This window comes from Gadus chalcogrammus, chromosome 16 (genome assembly GCF_026213295.1).
Source record: "Gadus chalcogrammus isolate NIFS_2021 chromosome 16, NIFS_Gcha_1.0, whole genome shotgun sequence".
Classification (NCBI taxonomy): Eukaryota; Metazoa; Chordata; class Actinopteri; order Gadiformes; family Gadidae; genus Gadus; species Gadus chalcogrammus.
The window spans coordinates 7,869,154-7,888,441 of NC_079427.1; the positions used below are offsets into that span (position 1 = coordinate 7,869,154).

Sequence of the window (19,288 nt, forward strand, 5' to 3'; positions counted from 1 at the left end):
ATATATCCAGCTGTTCTGCACCTTCTATAAAACATTAAAAAAAAAACAGAAAACTCGGTTATGTTAATTTTGTGATCGTTTGACGCCGAGATCGAAATTCGATGAATCGCCCAGCCCTAGACTAGGTTAAAACCCTTATGTCCACCGACTCCCTGAACCCAGAGCAAGACTAACTTCTAGCCTCTTGTCTGGCAACAAGCAAAAAAAGGACTATGTTTCTTTGACTAATGATTATAAATGACTCAGGGAGTTGTTAATGGTTATACAGTATAATGCCAATGCTTTAGGATTACAGGCTGCATTGCCACACATGACTAACACATTTGACCAGACGTTTCCTATGATTCAGTGTGACACAGAAACACCATTATCAACCAACGCTGGCGGCTGACCTCCAGGTAAACAGTGGTGTGGAGCTAATTGGAAGCCGCAAAGAGCTTCTTCCAGACTCCCACAGGGACACGCAACAGGTGTTGTGCCCGCGGAGGAGCTTCCGGATCGGGCCTGGCACCCCCTGGAGCAGAATGGAGGAATCCACTCCCTCCAGCACCACACAGCTTCCTCTAGTGTACTGGACTCTCTTCTGGTCTAGTGTTCGGCATTTTACTGGACTGCATAACCAAGTTTTTTAAAGACACAAGATGGAGGAATAAGCTGAATTACAGGAAGTGAGCGTGTGTTGGAAGATGCTTTGCACTTTCCCATTTAGTCGGGGGCAACTACACCAAGGACCTTCAACAAACATGTTTCATTTAGACTAGGTGTGGTATTGGTTGTAAATTACTATTCCCAATGTCTACACTCAGCTATTTCTGGTGGTGTGTGCCTACACTTTCACCAAGATTCAGTCGAATACAACACAACGAACAAAAAATGAATGTTATAGGATCTATGCTAGTCATAAAACTAAAATTGTTCCCCATTACCCCATATTTGGCTCCATTAGTTGACAGCCCTAAACCACCAAACACACCCTTACATAAACCAGAGCAATACACCACAACTTCTGACTGAGCCATAATCACTTTTCCTCTGAAATGCATGAATCCAAGTGGCTGGACAAGAGTTTCAACCACACATATAATCCATCACATGTTTCAGTTATGAGAGGTCAGGGGGTTGGGGGAGTGGTTGAGAGAGGGGAGTACAGGGTGGTGCTGGCCTGTTTTTCAGTCCCAGATCAGATATGGGTGTGTTATTAAACACATTCAGGGCTGTCAGAGAGCAACAGAACTCCCCGTGTGGAGGCCCGGAATAACAAGGCGCTCCACCAAGATGGCCGCTCTCCGGCTCCACCATAACAACACGCTCCGGTCGTAACATTAAACCCCGATGTCATCAAGTGTAGGTGCGGCGAAATCTGAATATATATACATCAGATTGTGGGCTATCACACACGTTCGCATAAAATATAAATTGATGGTCCACAGTACACTCTAGTCATTAGAGAAGAGTAACAGAATAAGGTGTCAACTTATATTCACACAGGGTGTAATAAATGTCTTTACTTGACCTTAACTTTTGTTAAACACAAAAATACCAAAACCAGTAGTTTTTCATACTTAGAGAAGAAGTAGAAGTAGACTGCCCTATGCATTGCTATATCCAACTCTAAAACCATACCCTAAAAGTCAATCACCCACTACAACACGCTACATTCCCACCGTGTATGTTGGGATTCATCCCGACACTCCCACCGTGAGGTGAAGCTCTGAAACAATAAAGAGCTAAAAACATATGTGGTGTGGACTAGTGCGAGCTACCAGATGTGTCCCCGAGGACTCTCAGTCTTCACAGAGCACAGAGATAAATCTCACAGTACACCCCCCCCCCCCTACGCTCAGCCCTGCTATTGGCTCGATGGGCTGCACTGCCTCGCTGAAGACACAGGGAAGTGATTACACATGCTAAATCAGTCAGGAGTCAAGGAATAAGGAGAAGAAGACTTCACCGTGGAGCGAGAACTGCGGCTAGCGGCATGCTGCCGGCTTTCACCGGTATCCGAGAGGCAGCAGGGGGGGCGGGGGGAGAAACGGTTGTGCAGGTGCGACGCAGACCCAACAAACACCACCGTTCCCATAGCTCGTAGGGGAGAGGAGCTGGCCCAGAGGGGAGGCCAGCGACACACACCTGAACCCCAGAGCTTCTCTGGTCGATAGTCTATAGAGCAGGAGTCACCAACCTTTTTGAACCTGAGAGCTACTTCACGGGCACTGAGTCATACGAAGGGCACCCAGTTCTATACACTCTTCTGAAATAACAAATTTGCTCGGTTTGCCTTTAGTTATATATTACTATTAATGATACTCATCTATGTGAAGACATGTTAATTAATTAAGTCATGTTAATGATTTCTCACAATAATTATCAACAATGACTTAAAAAAAGGTGGGAAAGAGTTGTTCAAGAATGAGTAGTGCTATTTTTAGAACAGGCCTGCGGGCACCTCATGTGGTCCTTGCGGGCGCCATGGTGGCACGGTGTTGGTGACCCCTGCTATAGAGTATAGTCTTTTGGTGTGTACATCAAGATAATCATGGCGACACCAATATCAGCCCAGCTAGTTCGCGACTAGTGCTACAGCTCGTGTTTGTTTCCTTGGCTCTGCTGTGTTTGTATACGTTCAGACAGGCAGGGATATGGAAACCGTCCCGGATGGAGTGAAGAGCTTTTTCATCCCTGAGTACTGGAGTGGTGCTCCAAGGGACATCGCTCAATAAACTGGGCGTCAGTCCAGGTTTATCATGTCAAATGAAACAAATATGAATCCTTGTTTTTGTGCCATAATGTCATTGTTATTAAAGGGGGTTTACAAGCTTTTTCTTTCTAACAGCTATAGAGCCTGGCCTTAAGAGTACAACATGTGTTCTCCTGCTGACCCTGACGGAAACACCCACAGAGTGACAGGCAGACACACACACACACACAGTGACCTCTCCAGGCATTGGGCGTGACACTGGGTGATTTACATTCAAAGCAGGTGTACAGACACGCCTACTAATCCATTCCCAGGAAGCCTCAGGCCACAGCCAGGAAACATCACTCTCCCTAATAGGAAGTCCACTAACGGAGACTGACAGGGGGGGAGGGCGGGGGAGGCAACAGGTGTGGGAGGGAGAAAGAAAAAGAAAGAAAGAAAGAAAGAAAGAAAGAAAGAAAGAAAGAAAGAAAGAAAGAAAGAGAGACACCGAAGGGAGAGGGAGAGACAGAGAGAGACAGAGAGGGAGAGACAGACAGAGAGAGACTGAGACCGAGAGAGACCGAGAGAGACCGAGAGAGACCACACGTGATATTGAAGTAAACAAATGATACAACTATAGCCTTGAAATATGAAATAATGAAACAATAATAAATAATACATTAATGGATAAACCGAAAGCAACAATGCAGCCTGAAAGTCCAGCATCATGTCCTGCATGAACCGCATGCACCAGGTGGTGGTTTAAAGCACCGCTGGGACCCACAACGGGATTACTGCCATATATTGCTCGGCCCGAGCCATTTCCTATTGTTTGGAGAGCTCAATGCGCAGATTCCCTGCTCCTACATGAGACGCAGGTTGACTGTGCCCTGGAGCAACAGCACTGAGCTGGGGAGAGCTGCTCCACCTAAACAGAGTCAGATGGGACCTCACTGGGGAACCTTCTGTTTGTCTTCATAGCGTACCCCCTCTCGCTATGGACTCAGTGTTTTCCAGAAGAGCCCTGTGTGTTTTAAAGCAGCACAGATTCAACACCCGGGAGCCCGTGGACTGGAGACGGTTGGCTGCGTGTCAAGACAAATCGAATGTAAAGAGCGTATTATCTTAAGTGTTGTGAAAACACGTTTGCCATTGATTCAGCAGCAGGGCAGCAGCTGCTGTGTTGGTGTACTAGTACTACTAATGCGTTTCTAACTGTTGCTGATTAATTCTTGAGCTGGGTAATCTCACAGGGCATGTTGCAAGCCTGGAGGTAAAAGACAATGACACTCCCATGTTCAACTGTGTACACATACACACACACCATCCCTTTATTTGTCTCTCTCCCACTCCCCACTCTCTCTCCCCTAACGTGCTCTGTGTCTCTCTCCCCTGATACCATTCCCATTTTCTCTCAATGTCTCTCTTCCTCCGATGTCTCTCTCCCATCCCATCCCCATTATCTCTGGATGTCTCTCTCCCATCCCCATTATCTCTGGATGTCTCTCTCCCATCCCCATTATCTCTGGATGTCTCTCTCCCATCCCCATTATCTCTGGATGTCTCTCTCCCATCCCCATTATCACTTGATGTCTCTCTCCCTGTGATGACTCTCCACCAACGCCGCTCCATTATCTCCATGCGTCCCTCCAGTCTCGCCCTTATCATGCTCCCTGGCTCTCTCCGTCTGGCTGCTCGCTCCGTCTGGTTCCTCTCTCACCTCCCCTCTCCATTACCTCTCACTCCCCCCTCATCAAGCTCCCCGTCTCCCTCTCTGATGACTCCCTCCATTATCTCTTCCTCCCCTTGCCCTGGCCGTGTGTCCCTGCATTCCTCCTGGGGAGAGACTGTATGGGTGGCTGAGCGGGCAGAGAGCCCGGCCTGTCAGGGGGAGACAGGGGGGTGGGGGGGGGGGTGGGGCAGCCTGGTGGCTTCTGGGACGTGAACCGGGAACCGGCCCGGCCCGAGTGAAGCACATGGGTGGTCCCCCGTCAGAGAGAGAGATGCTCAGGCCCCACACCGCGAGGGGGGGGGGGGGGGGGGGGCGTTACAGAGGCGTGGTCGGGGGCCAGGAAATGAACTTTTTGCCAGTGTTCCCGGTGCCTCCCCTCCTGGCTAGTCTGCGTTAACGACTTAATGAACTGTCCTTACCGGCCAACACACCACTCCCCGTAGGCCCAGGGAGGACACCGCAGACTGGGAGAGAAACGCCTAGCTCTTTGGAACAACCCTCTCGCTGACTAGTCAGGCTTCCGAAGATTGAACGATTTTAAAAGATCAGGGGGGGGGGGAAAAGGCCATAGCAAATACTTGGGTTCAGTTTGAGAACAGAGAATCCAAGCGTGAAAAGGAAAACGCCTGATGTGGTAACATCCCGATTGGCATTAAACCTCAATGGGGAACATCCAAAAGTATTTCAGTCCAATGAATAAAACATGAATGGGCCTTCTTTAGCAGCAGCATAATTTGGGTTGCCTAAAGGAAAACAAACAGTGGGCCCTTAACTATTCTGTAGTAATGGCATGAACCACGGGACAGATGTGTGCTATGGATAAATAAGATGGACAATAGAGATAAAGACCTTTTTTGCTGCATTAACCATGGTTTTCAGATACATGGAGGTTTTTTATGGCACGTGAACCTCATAGTCTAAAGTATGTTCCACAACAATGGAAAAGGTTAGAAAATACATAAATATGTGAAAGGAGAAGTAATCAAGGTTAAAAGCTATAAATAAATCCAAAAATCCAATAAGTACAACATAACAGCTTCCAAGAACACTGATCCGACCGAGAAAGCTGACTTAACATATTTTGCTGTTCTCTGCCCAGCACGCGTCTTAGAAATCGACAGTGAACACGTTAAGATGTGAGGTACATGCACGGCTTCTCCTTGCTTGCATGTTAAGCTTGGATGTGATGCCTGCAGAACTTGAACGACCCAAATCAGAGACTGTGGGCCACGTTCAAGCCTCCAGGGAATACTCTCCTTCCCCTAAAGGAGCTGGGCTGAATACAGACAACAATACCTACTGTACCAAATTTGTTAAAAGCCAGAGATCTCCCGGATCAGATATAGGTGGCGGATCCCATCCTGAAACACACGACACACTCCAACCTTCACTGTGTAACCTTTATCTGTAGCGGTCACTTTAGTTGATCACTTTATTAAAATAATCATCGTTTTAGATGATTTCTTATCAAGCCTGAATTCTCTGAATTCTGAATTCTGATGCTCCAGTGAAAAAGTTATTTAATGTAGGTATAATAAACCACCTGCAGAACTTGAACGACCCAAATCAGAGACTGTGGGCCACGTTCAAGCCTCCAGGGAATACTCTCCTTCCCCTAAAGGAGCTGGGCTGAATACAGACAACAATACCTACTGTACCAAATTTGTTAAAAGCCAGAGATCTCCCGGATCAGATATAGGTGGCGGATCCCATCCTGAAACACACGACACACTCCAACCTTCACTGTGTAACCTTTATCTGTAGCGGTCACTTTAGTTGATCATTTTATTAAAATAATCATCGTTTTAGGTGATTTCTTATCAAGCCTGAATTCTCTGAATTCTGATGCTCCAGTGAAAAAGTTATTCAATGTAGGTATAATAAATCAGCCAAATATTATGGATATTTAGCAAGTAAAGCTCTCCTGCCCTCTTTATTAAAAAAACATTTAACTTCCTCTAGTATGTGGTGATAAAGTGACAGGGGAATTCATCACTTTCAATGCAAAGTATCAGCTTAACATAACTCCCCACAGCACTAATGAATTTCTGCCTGTTGAACCAGCCAAGCATACCACACATAGCTCACTAAGGGGAAGCATTTCTGCTGTCAGATAAAAGGGAAAGACCAAGAGAAAATAAATTGAATCGATATGGGCCAGGCGATCGGTTTTAGATCTTCCCTTAATCACAATGACCAGGGTGGATCCGAAAAGAGTATTTCTATATCGTGTTACAGCGCAAAAGAGCAAAAATATCAAAAAACACCCATATCAAACAGCTGTTTCGGTATCCACGGTCGGGAAAGGTACTTTACAGCCAAGGCAGCAGTTTTCAACGTGTTCCCGACTACGACTCTAAACAACAGAGCCGAGTGTTTGAGACGGGCTGCTTAGCGAGGGCTTTGGGTCCACTGCAGAAATTCTGGCTCATTCAAGTTCAACAAACACCAGGGAGGGAGGGGCTTAGCATCACGTGAAAGCCCTGCCAGGGCCTTGCTTGCATTACACATCTCTTGCTGCATCGGGTATGGGGAGAGTTCAAGTTCAGAGGCCTAGCTGACGAAAACAATATGTTAATGTTGACTTAGTGTAATGTAAAGTCAACGAGAATGACGGTGACATAACAGTACGAGCCACTCACATAAACCGGTGAATGGTTTCAAATGAATTCTTTAGCATTCATCCAAGCGGTAATAGGCCAGTTTATTAAAACAGGCATGTGATTCATCCTATGGGATATTTGGCTTCTTATCAACTCATTATCTGCTCAAGGAGCCGCACATGCACCACATGTGGTTTTGGAAGGATACAAGAACCAATTAGACAGCTCATCTGGCCTGTGTAATCCTTCCTCTTATCTCCGGTCATCTGGCCAAGACCTACAGGTCAAAGTTCACAGGCCAAGCCAGGAGACAGGTCACCCCTTTATTTATGCACTCAAGTGATAGTATTGCAGACAACTGCCACAACTAACAGCTGACTGTCTAAAATAGAACAGACAGCACACTTTCTCTAAGGAGCGTTTAAGTTATATTTATGTATTCAACATGTCATGTTGAGAAAAATAAAGTAGGATTTTTGGCTTAATGCAACGTTCTGAGTGAGGATGGGTGGATTCTGTCCTTTTCTGACAATACATTTCTTAACGTTTTAAGTTCACATTTGCAAATTTGTGACCCAATAGCTACAAAATGTGTTTTTAACTGAAGAGATGTGGAGGTAGTTGGCTGCCAATCAGAATTGGTTGTTTTCATCTGGAAATTTAGCAATGAGCAGTAAGGTAGAAAACATCCACACAGCTAATTATATTTCTCCATGGAGCGAAATGATGGTTGGATTTCAGCCAAACAAAGTAACAAAAGACAAGGCCTGATCCAACTGACTGGGCCATGCCTTTCCCTGCCCCTCCGTCTTAATGAGAGCTCTAGTCATGAAAAGTCAACTGATTGTCAGCAATCATCAAATGGGGTGGTAACAAGAAAGAAGGAAAAATAACCACACAGGACTTAGCTTGCCCCTATGCCTGAAAATGCAAAGTGCCCTTTTCCTGATGTAATCTCCACTAAGGAAAGAACTCACTATGGAGGTCATGTGACAATTCAACATGTTATTCTCAATGTTATCTGGACACACCATCTCTGAGGTGATAATTATTGGCAGTTAGTCACCACACACACACACACACCAAACACCACACACACACACAAACACACAGAGTCATGCACAAGTTCTCGGCAAACTTCCATTGTCCTTGACGGTCAGGACAACCGTGTGAGCGAGTTCAGAACAACCCATCCTGTTGTAGCATTGATATCGTGAGTGGGCAGGGTTACATCTGTCAGCCATTACAGCGAATTAAGGGGGGCAAGATAGGGACCTTCGCTCCTACGCATAGCACAAGCATCGGGTTCCCATGCCTCAAAGAGCAGTCAAAGTCTACATCCACACAATAGATCAATCTCAGGCCATGGGTTCCCCCGCCTCACACGTAGAAGCTCATGCGACCAACAAGAACAACACCATTGTTCCCACAAAGGGAACCAACACGGGTTCCACAGCACAGCACAGCCCATTGTAAAACAAAACCCAAAACGCAAATGGGAAATTATAATTAGAAAATCATGCCTCTTACACCATGAGAGTCAGTCACCAGTTGTAAACAAAGTTATAGCACGCACTTCAAAGCGCTCGTCCCGTAGTGTACACTATTGGAGAACAATAAGCATTTGTATGGGCGAAAAGTAGCCTGTACCTCACCACTAACACTAAGACCATTTAAGTGACCAAGTGGGATGGGTTGGTTAATCTATATGAACGCCAGGCCCTCGACATATGTCCGCGACACATGTCGGTGGTGTGTTGCAGAGCCATCGCAGCTGTTACCGTTGTCCACGTCTCAACAGGTTTGAGTGGCAAGGCAGGCAGCGGGGAATCGAACAGGAGGACACCCTGTTCGAAACGGATATTCCCCCGTGCTGGTGCAAACAGGGGCTCTGTACTCGACCCCATAAACAATCACCTTATTATGCATTTTGTCTGGCAGTTAATCCTGGCTGTGCGAGTTTCTTTTCAGAACAAAGATGTAGTTGTAGCCACTGCTTGAGTCGTCCTCAATTGGAAGCACGGATGAGATCGACAGTATACAAGCGTTGGGAATGTCACCCTCCAATTCCGGTTATTACATTTCTTGGAAATGGCAAACTACGCTCCAAAGTACTAGGCGGCGAAACTGTACGCGTGCATATTTATCAGATACTTACGTTAAACACTTCCTTGTTTACCCAAACAAACGAAACAATCCACCTGATGTCATGTCGCGAGCGGTCATGGGAGAGCAACCACAATCCACCGACTGGGGCACGGCTCCAGCCCGAGCCCGCTCAGCCACACACAGAAGAGAGAGGCAGCCACAAAGTAGACAGCTTAACAAAAGTTATTTCCTGGATTAATAAACCGAGTGTTACGAGTGCCTTGCAAAAGTCATTAAGCGACCAGTCGCACGCGGCATATTTTAGCCCTTAACCTGCCAGCATTGAACAAGGCAACATTAAAAGAGTTCTCCGATACATGAAGTGTGTCGCATTCCTATGGTTTCAGCAACGGCGGCCCAGTATCATGACGTCACCGGGAAAGGAGCGAGGGAGAGAAAAGGGTGTCACGCGGCACGCCCCTGAACTTTACTTGAGCAGTCAACGTGTGTGTATGTGTGTATTTGTATACACCCCATGTTACAGCTGCATGAAAACGCATGCGTGGAGGCCGGGGGTCGACACCGGTCGACCACCAGTCCCTTTCCCCGCTCACCCCTCGATGTCGACGGTCCCATTTTTTTCCAAGGTGTCAACATTTACTCATTCTTATCTTATATTTTGTTCTGTGACAGGCTTGCCATTGGTCTTATTAATAAGACTAATTCTCATTGAACTACAAATTAAATCAACCGGCATCGAGTACTCCGTTACCGTCACAACATGACCTCACCTTCACCTGATGATGGTGAGGACAGTAGGTGAGGTGCATGTTTCTACATTGCCTTATTTTGACCGAAAATAGCATCTATGCTACAGTGTTATTATGCTAGTGTGGGAATATGGCTTGCCATGTTTCAGCCAGTGCTGCTGTAAATGTTTTTGATAGTAAATCTTCCTGGCTGTGGCCCCTTGTTAAACTTTGAGCACCGTTGCTGTCTTAAAGGCCATCTATGACCGCAATCTCCTGTAGGCCTATTGCATGTTTTCGAGAGACTGAGTCAATTCTATTTCAGAATTAATCTACCAACACATGACACAAAAGCCACACACCCCCCCACCCCCCTGTTAGCAGCAGTGACACATCGGAGTTCAAGCTAATGCTATTAATAACCGTATGATTAGGACGGACCATTGTGAGATTCCACATGCGCTTGCTAATACCCCCGCTGACGCTAGACGATGGCAGAAGAGGTCATAGAGGGGACCGACCGCGATGGGGAGGCCAAACAAAAGAGAAGGTAAAAAAAAAAAATCACAACAAATGCACCTATTTTATAATCCAGCCAAGGCGAAAATCCGAACAATGTCTACAGATAAGACCGGCTGTAAAATGTAAAGCAATGCAGATAAGGGGATGGGCTTCTTGAATGAGAAGGACAGGGAGTATGGATGACTGCCTCACAACCTTTTTGGGGAGGAGGTGGTACACTCACTTCCCCAGCACCAAAACACCCACTAATTTTTCATTTTAGCCTAAGCTAGTGACAAACATGTTGGTTTCCATGATAACGTGCCAATGCCAATTTTGCAGGCTTACAGACATCCCCAGTCAAGGGTGCAAGCAGGATACGAAATAATCTGACACAATTCACTGGAACACAAGGGAAACATTGTGGAGTGTGTAAATCTACAGTCCAAAAGCACTAGAGGTCAACCAGCAGGCATAAGAGCTTAATCGGAGTGTGGATATTATACAGGCTACAGTATTCCACACCTAATCAAATATCAGCTCTGATTATCCCCTTATCAGCCTGTCAACAAATCAACCCAACGCCAAGATTCCCATTCAGAAGCATTTGAGCCAGCCGCAGAATCCAGCGGTTTGTTTACATTTGTTTTGGATTATTAACAACAATACATTTGTTTATAAATCTGTGTGAGCTCTGTAAAAGACAACAGATTAGCCTGTTTTGACCTGTGTTGTATTTAAGTGTTTATCTTACTTACAGACCTCTGCAGCTGGGTTACGAAGCCTATAGTGTTGACATTCCTCTCAAGGGCCAGGAGAACGCAGAATCAACAGGTCCACTGGACACATCAAACGTGGGCACCAACTGACCAATCCCGAGGCCCGGTTCAAACAATGCCTGCAGAGCCGCAGCCAATCAGGGTCCACTTCCAGGAGTAGGTTATGGAATGTTGAAAGGTCACTGATAAATGAGTCTGTGAGAGCACACAGATGCAGAAAACAATGCGTTGCTTTCTAAAATACATATGGGCACCAGGATCCCTTCCTTTATGAAACTGTGTCAACTGCCCCGGAATGCATAACAGGATATAACAGAAAGTATCAAAGGAGATGATACAGCACTATGTGGCTGGACCTGTTGGTTTCTAACATGTCTACGTTAACACTGAAGCTACTCATCTTGTGTTCTTGTTTTAGGGCAATGATGGGGAGGTTTTATATTACTAGGCCAGGGTGTGAGCAAATATGTAGAATCATTCCAAAAAGTTTCTGGAATGATTCAGTTGCCTTGGCAACTGACGTCAAGTCAAACGTGTTCCTAAAAACACATTCAAAGTGCATCTGGAACCCAAAAAGATAAAAACAGCGACGCAACAGATGAGGCTGGGCTTACATTTCATTTTTATTATTCTTTTATTGTTGTCTCTTCAATGCAAAAATGGGCTTTTTGTCATTGTTGGACATTTAGTTAGGTACCATAGGAAAACAAAGGTGCAGTAGGAGGGCAGGCGCATCTTTAAAAACGCTGTTCTGTGTAGTATCTTGTAAATTGCAGTCCACGCCATTTTCTCACCGTAACTAAAACAATACCGTCATTTAGTAATAATTACCTCACTGTCATCCTGATACTCAAATAGGAGTACGAGCTAAAAAATAAGTAGGGGGGGGGTATGTGTCGTAAAATGTCGCCCTCCTTTTTGAAAGCAGCACGATAATAATATCCCTTCGGACACAAACTAAACAGCACACAAACACCACTGCACAAACACTTAGGTAGCGCCACGTCACACCGCTGTACAGCAGTTTAAAGACAAACACAGGAGCCATGGAGGAACTGTTTTGGTTGACTAACTGCTGCATGCACGGAGGCCAACCCCTCATTACAGGCTGACTCTGCGTCACAGACCCCAGCCATCCCTGCCCGCAGGTCATCAGACAGGTCGTCACTGCCTGCACAACAACTCCAGCGGTTCGGGGTGAGAGAGTGCCCAATTTTTTTTCAACAGAAAACCCCCATTCCCACCCAAATAAAGACACATCCCGACCAAGCTACAAACACCACATTTCCCACCAGCACCTGCGTCGCGCTCTCTGACCGGGGCTGCTGTGTGTGATGTGTGGCTAATGAGGCATGCTGCATTTTTGTAGTAGCATTAGGGATGCAAACAATTAATCGATTATCGATTAATTGTCGATAAGAGATTACTCGATTAAAATAAATTACTTGCAATTAATCGCATTTTTAACCCGTAATTCCCCAACCGTCCACGTGAGGGCGCGCTTGACGCCAGACGTACTTGATGCACACGCGGGAACACAAGCGGGAACACAAGCGAAGCAGGGCAAGACAAACGAAAAGCGGGACACTGACATGATGAAGAGGGCAAAACGGAGTGCAGTATGGAGCCACTTTAAGTTGGTTGATGACGACAAAGACGCCAAATGCACAATATGTGGAAGTATTTTAAAGTACAACAACTAAACGACTTCGTTGAATTACCACCTAAATGTGTCACATTCAGAAGGAAATTCAGCTTCTCCGAAGAATTGCCGCTTATCAATCAATCGATCATCGATCGGTAAGATGAAACAACTATCGATTAATGAATTACTCGATAATTTGCACCCCTAAGTAGCATGCTTCATTAAGAAAACATTTACCCGCAAAAACACTGTGTGCACATTTCCCCCGGCTACCGCCGATACGAGGACACACGGTTCAAAGCCGATGGGAGTGCTCCGCTTTTAGTCCTGAATGTGCATGATGGCTTCAGGTCCTCCAGCCATTCACTGCCAAACTTTGCCTCCTGTCACCCAGAACGTTCCAGCGCTGGGCCAATGAAGAATGTAAACAATACAACAGACAGGCCTTCTACATGCTTCTCCTCGCAGTACAAAGTCACCACCCCGCACATCAGCAAAGGTGAACCCAGGCCAGCTCCCAGGGTGAGGGCTGTGTGTGTGTGTGTGTGTGTGTGTGTGTGTGTGTGTGTGTGTGTGTGTGTGTGTGTGTGATAATAGTGTGCAATGCATACATGTGTGGGTTAGAGGGAAATTTATCGAAATGGGAATGTGTACGTGCGACTGTTGACGATGGAAGATGAGACCGAGGGGGGGGGGGGGGGGGTACATCCTTGTACTTTCCCAGGATGAACAGGTCCTGGCTTGATAGTGCCACATTGATTGAACAAATTCTACGTCTTTAGATGCCAAACATAAATCGCGTCCAAGGAAACGGCAGAGGAACAAATAATACAATGAATAGAATTAATTTGATAGTAAAAGCCTTTCAAACTGTACCTCTGATCAATGATACAATTATCTCTCCATCACTATGTTAAAGACAAGGTCGTAACAAGCCCCCCCCCGCCCCCCAACGGTGAATGAAGCTGATCCAACTGCTCTGCCCGTACCTGTAGAGTATCGTGACTTGCCTTTCGCTTTCTGAGTAAATAGAAAGAAAATCCAGTCATCGACTTCCCAAATCCTGCACAGAAGGAGAATGGGCGGGGCCCAGAGGTTTAAACTGATCCCCAAGTGAGGTCCAGCAGAGCAGGAAACGCTCTACAAAGCACCTTTTGCTGACATGCTTCTGAACAATTACATAATAAAACTGCCGTCAGTATTATAGCGAGGTGCCTTTACATTTTTCCGATGACTCCAGCCCGTCTACATCTTTCAGACAATTCATGGCATTCACAGGCCAGATAAAATGACCAATGAAAAGTTCTCAGATTGGATAAATCTCAGATTAAATTATACCTGGGATATTCCACCGATGACCAATTTAGGCAGAAAACGCTAGAGCGGAGTGCTAGCCTTTCGCTGCCAAACAGGTGTGAGACCCAAGCTATTGTACACACATGGCATTGATAACAGGCCGGCCCCAGATCCATGTATTTGTATTTGGCAAAGCAAACTGACCTGGATTCAACACAATGCAGGCCTCGGTGCGCATTGTTGCGCCTTAAGAGGGTTAGGGTAAGGGCTCACTGTGGTTATGAGCTGAACTTTGTCTTCAGCGGGCGCTGGAGCTCCTGTTCTCATGCACCTTGTTGATACTCGCTCGGCTGCCGTGTTCATTCCTGAATAGACCTTTGTTACTTCTGCTGGTAAGACAATAAGCACCGCCTGTTCCTCTCATTCCAGGGTAGTTATCATAACCCGGGGTAGCTGGGTCCTCCAGGGCTTTCGGTTTGGTTTGGTTGGGACCCTGCCTCCTACTTGCAATTTCACACCTCGACCGTATCTTATCAAACGGTCTGCATCTCGCTCTGTTTATCCTAGTGTGTGTGGGTGCGTGTGTGTGTGTGGGGGTGTGTGTGTGTCTAACATGCACATCCATGCATATAACCATGAGTTGCAAAAATCAATGACAGAGTACAAAAAGTCAAGGGTACCACTGACCCCCCCTACTTCATGGACTCCCTCTCACCGTCCCCCAGTGAGGTGTTAATGGGACATAAGCAGGTCTCAAACCCCTTGCACTCTCATCACTGATGGTCATGTGGGCACTGTGTGTGTGCACTGTGTGTGTGCATTGTGTGTGTGTGTGTGTTGGGTGGTGTGCGTGCTTTGTGCCTGGCAGCCCGGCTCTCGGCTGGAGGCCTGGCTTAGCTCGGCAGTGCTCCCACGCTCTCTGCAAACGCTCAATAAACACACAGGCTTACCTGTCCATCACAGGGATGAAGGCCTTCTGCTTTGATCTCCCCCTCCCCCCCCCCTACCACCAATCAAACTGTGCAGACTCTCTCACCCACATTCCATTCCCCCGTTCTGACTCTGCCATATTCTCCTGTGAAACCAGATCTTGGGAGAAACATTTGAGGTTTCCCACCACTGCATAGTGGTTTGAAACTGGGCCTTGCTGTTACTATTAAGTAATTTAGCTTTTTTTTTTTCAGATACAAGTCTTTAAGAGGCAGCAAGGGTTAAGGGTTTCTTGGCTCAAGGATGACTGCAGCACTGGGGATCGAACTTGGGACATATTGCCGGGACTTTAACTACTAGGCTGTGACGCCCACCCCAATTGCACATTCACATAAACAAATCACCATCCTGAAACATGACAATATGGGCTTGTGAAGAACCGGGAAGGTTACATTCAGGGGCTATCAATAGAATGTGACAATGTGTCTACAGAAGAGGTTAGCACACCGTGCTGGCTGCCACCTATGGGATACTAGGACCTTCAATACAATCACAGCCATTATGTCACTCCCTGACGTCTGCTTCAGACTCAGGCTATTAGACCCTCTGATGTCATGGCACCAGGGGCTGTGCACTCCACCCCCTACACCATGGCCATCTGAGTCCTTTGGTCAGAAGAAACGAGCATCCTTACTACGGCGATCAACCATAAACCCCTGACATTCCCTTTCAATTGCAAAGTACAACAATTATATTCAGGCCCCTGTGGTAAATAGAGTCATAAGCGCATCACTTATGTCACACTAGTAATACATCTAAACCTGCTGCTGTAGTAGACTTAAATGTCAGAAATACTGCTTGGGACTGCTCCTTGCCATGAATCAGCAATAGAACTGCATTGGTCTAGCCACTAACGGACGTATGGGGTGTGTGCGTTTGCGCCCCCATTCAAAGTCTGGCATTCAAGGAATGTCTGGGGTGCAGACACTATATCCTTGCTGACTGGTAGACGCCGTCCGGTGTCACTCACACACTATCCACTATTGGGTGCACACAAACACACACACGAACCGTGTAAAGTAAATTGGAGGAGACTACATCAACTGATAGAAACCGATAGAGAATACACAGATAATAGAACAGATCAAATGCTGTTAATGATACTTAAACGTTAATGGCATTGCAACACCAACACAATAATGGCCATGGGATTTAAACATGCTGCGCTATGAATGAGTGTCAAAGAACCAAGGGATAATATTACATGGTAGATCTGATCTGTGTGATCAACCACACAGACTTCAGATAGTCCACCAATTGTTCGTACAGCAAACCGCTTACCACACCTCTGTCAGTGAACTAGCGCAGACAAAGACACTGTTTTTGTTGGTAGTCAAATCTTACTGGCAAAACGACAAAAGAAAGGCGCTACCCGAACCGGCTTGGCTGTCGGATTTCCCGTTAAGCCGTCTGGCCGGCTAAGAGGGTTTAGGAGGAACACGGGCACTACGGCTGGTAGATCAGCCAGCTTTACTGATGTCTTCCTACTAGCACCACAGACACACGTCCGAAACACCAGCTCGATACGGCGGGTCATGAACCAAACTTGGAGTACATATCGGGCTGTGTTGAACAGCCCGGACAAAAGCACTAAGAGCCCGGCAGTTGATATTAGCCGTAGTTAGCCACTGAGGCTAAACTCACATACGAGAGTTTCGCTTCCAACGCGCCACAAGTAGAGCACAACAATCACACGCCGGGCGGATGAACGATAATCAAATGCAGGGACTCACTCGAAAAAGTCCTCCGTAAACGCTTGTGGTATCGCCGGTTTGAGTGAATGTCCTCCGTCGGTCCTTTGTATATATCCTAACTTTAGTCAAACTGTTTAACACAAGCCGAAGTCTCACTTTCCCGTCGCCATGTTGAACTGGGTAACGCTACATCCGGGGACCCGTACTCGAGCACCATGGCAACCGAGGCGGCTACAGCCTGCACTGATTGGCTGGTTGACCTGTGTGAACCTATGCATCCATGGAGCGACCTCTCTGTCTCTCTCTCCCTGTCTCTCTCTCTCTCTGTCTCTCTCTCTCTCTCTCTCTCTCTCTCTCTCTCTCTCTCTCTCTCTCTCTCTCTCTCTCTCTCTCTCTCTCTCTCTCTCTCTCTCTCTCTCTCTCTCTCTCTCTCTCTCTCTTATATTGCTTAAACAGTCAAATGCTTTATCAAAAACGGTGTAATAAAGAAAGTATCTAAACACAATCTTTCTTCATTTCTCTTTATATGTCTATCCGTCTCTCTTGTTCTGTCGCTCTCTCTCTCGCTCTCTCTCTCTCTCTCTCTCTCTCTCTCTCTCTCTCTCTCTCTCTCTCTCTCTCTCTCTCTCTCTCTCTCTCTCTCTCTCTCTCTATATACAGGAAAGGACAGTGGTCAAATTTGAATCATAGTTGTCAATTTTTATATAAACTGTTAGTGTCTGACAGTCAGTGATAGACGCCATCGTAATGATCAGTTACTGGACAGGACAGGGGCAACTAGGCAGCCCCCTCTAGGGATAGGGGCGTAAAGTTCAGCACATTCCGGGGGGTCAAATCAATCCAATCAATTTGTTATTAGACACTGATTGATGATGACTGACAAGCCCCTCCCCCCATTCCCCTTTCTCCCTCATTTCTCGTTCCTACAAAAACGTTGTAAACAGAACTCAGCCATCAGTGGAAAGAGTAACTTTGCTCTTCTAAGAATAGAAGGCTTTTTTTTTCCTGAGCTGATGAGATGTAGGACAGCAGTACGAGTCAATGAGTGAATCTCTGATCGTTTCCCATCGCATGGAGCCCGGGAAAGTGTCTGGCGACGGCAGACACTGGCCTGACTTTGCACATCAGTCTGATTTGTCAGGCCTTTTTCTGGAAAGACCCAGGTTAGTTAGTCAATTAGTAAGCTATAGTTAGGTATTTAGATAGTCGGTAAGTCAGGCAGTCATAGATAGATAGATTGATAGACAGACAGACGGACAGACGGACAGACAGACGGACAGACAGACAGACGGACAGACAGACGGACGGACAGACAGACAGACAGACAGACAGACAGACAGACAGACAGACAGACAGACAGACAGACAGACAGACAGACAGACAGACAGACAGACAGACAGACAGACAGACAGATAGGTAGTTTGTCAGTTAGTGCATCAGTCTGGGAGTTATTGGGTTCTGATTGGTCGGTACATTAGTGTGCAGGTCACTTCACAGTGGCTGGATGAGAAGGAGCCCCTAGGCTCAGACCAGCTGCCAGATGCGGGAGGGGCCGGCCGTCTGTGGTCGCTGCACCATGTGATCCACAACCCCTATCGCCCGTCACATGGGAGAAGCAGAGATGGATGGAGCTCGCAGGCAGGGGAGCTTCTATCGTTACGGAGACGGAGACAAAACAAAGCATGGAGGAGGTAGCGGCCTGGATCTCAAACTCCAAGACCCACTCCCACGGCTTGGGCGCTACGCAGAGGAGGAAGAGGGGGAAGAGGAGGAGGCAGAGGAGCAGACCTCAGATGACGACGGAGGAGACGATGTCACCGCCTCCGACAGGATTCCCTGCCAGGCCAAGCTAGTGTGGAGGAGGTTCCTGTCCTTGTGGCTGAGGAGCAGACAGCACTTCGACCACACCCGGGCGTCTGCTGTTCCTGAACACCAGCAGACACCCGACCGGCCCGCCGCCGGACTCTGGAGGTACGTGACCCGTAAGCGTCTCTGGCTGGGCGCACGGCCGGGACATCGTACGCTTGTGGCCTGCGGGCAGCTGTCCCCACCTCTGGCCCACGGTGGCGTACCACAAAGTGAGCTGCATGCTGCGGTCGGAGGAAGGCCCACCGTGGTCAGGAGCCAAGGCTTCCTGGAGGAAGGAGAGCTGGTGGTACCGCTGTGTAGCCACAACAGCAACGCCTTCAGGGGAACTTTCTGGAACGCGAGAAGCAGTCGTCGGAACGCCCCAGATGCATGCAGGGTAATGCCCGACCGGATCAGCCTGGAGGAGGGACCAGCAGGGAAACACAAGGACACAGTGAGCTACCAGAATCCCCTCAGCAACACAGAGGACCTTGGACAGGTGGAGGAGGAGGAGGAGGAGGAGGAGGAGGAGGAGGAGGAGGAGGAGGAGGAGGATCAATCCCTGTTAGTCTGCCCGATGTTGTGGTTCGGACTGGGCCAGGCTCGGTCCAGCTCTACTGGGGCTGGTTCTAACACGTTCTGGGGTCTGCGTAAAAACACTGTTCAAGAGATGAAACACTTTC

The 19,288-nt window shown here is 47.2% G+C and overlaps 1 protein-coding gene across 5 annotated transcripts in view; it reads right to left on the bottom strand.

Annotated features, from left to right (window-relative positions):
* The window catches only part of pak4 (p21 protein (Cdc42/Rac)-activated kinase 4), a 28,076-nt gene extending 11,145 nt beyond the window's left edge, over window positions 1-16,931 (bottom strand). Inside the window, exon 1 of one of the 5 annotated variants that reach the window (XM_056611309.1) lies at window positions 16,797-16,931. The gene's annotated coding sequence lies outside the window, so the exon portion shown is untranslated. The other 4 variants (XM_056611313.1, XM_056611310.1, XM_056611308.1 and 1 more) reach the window with 4 other exon arrangements.
* Between the last annotated feature and the right edge of the window lie 2,357 nt (window positions 16,932-19,288).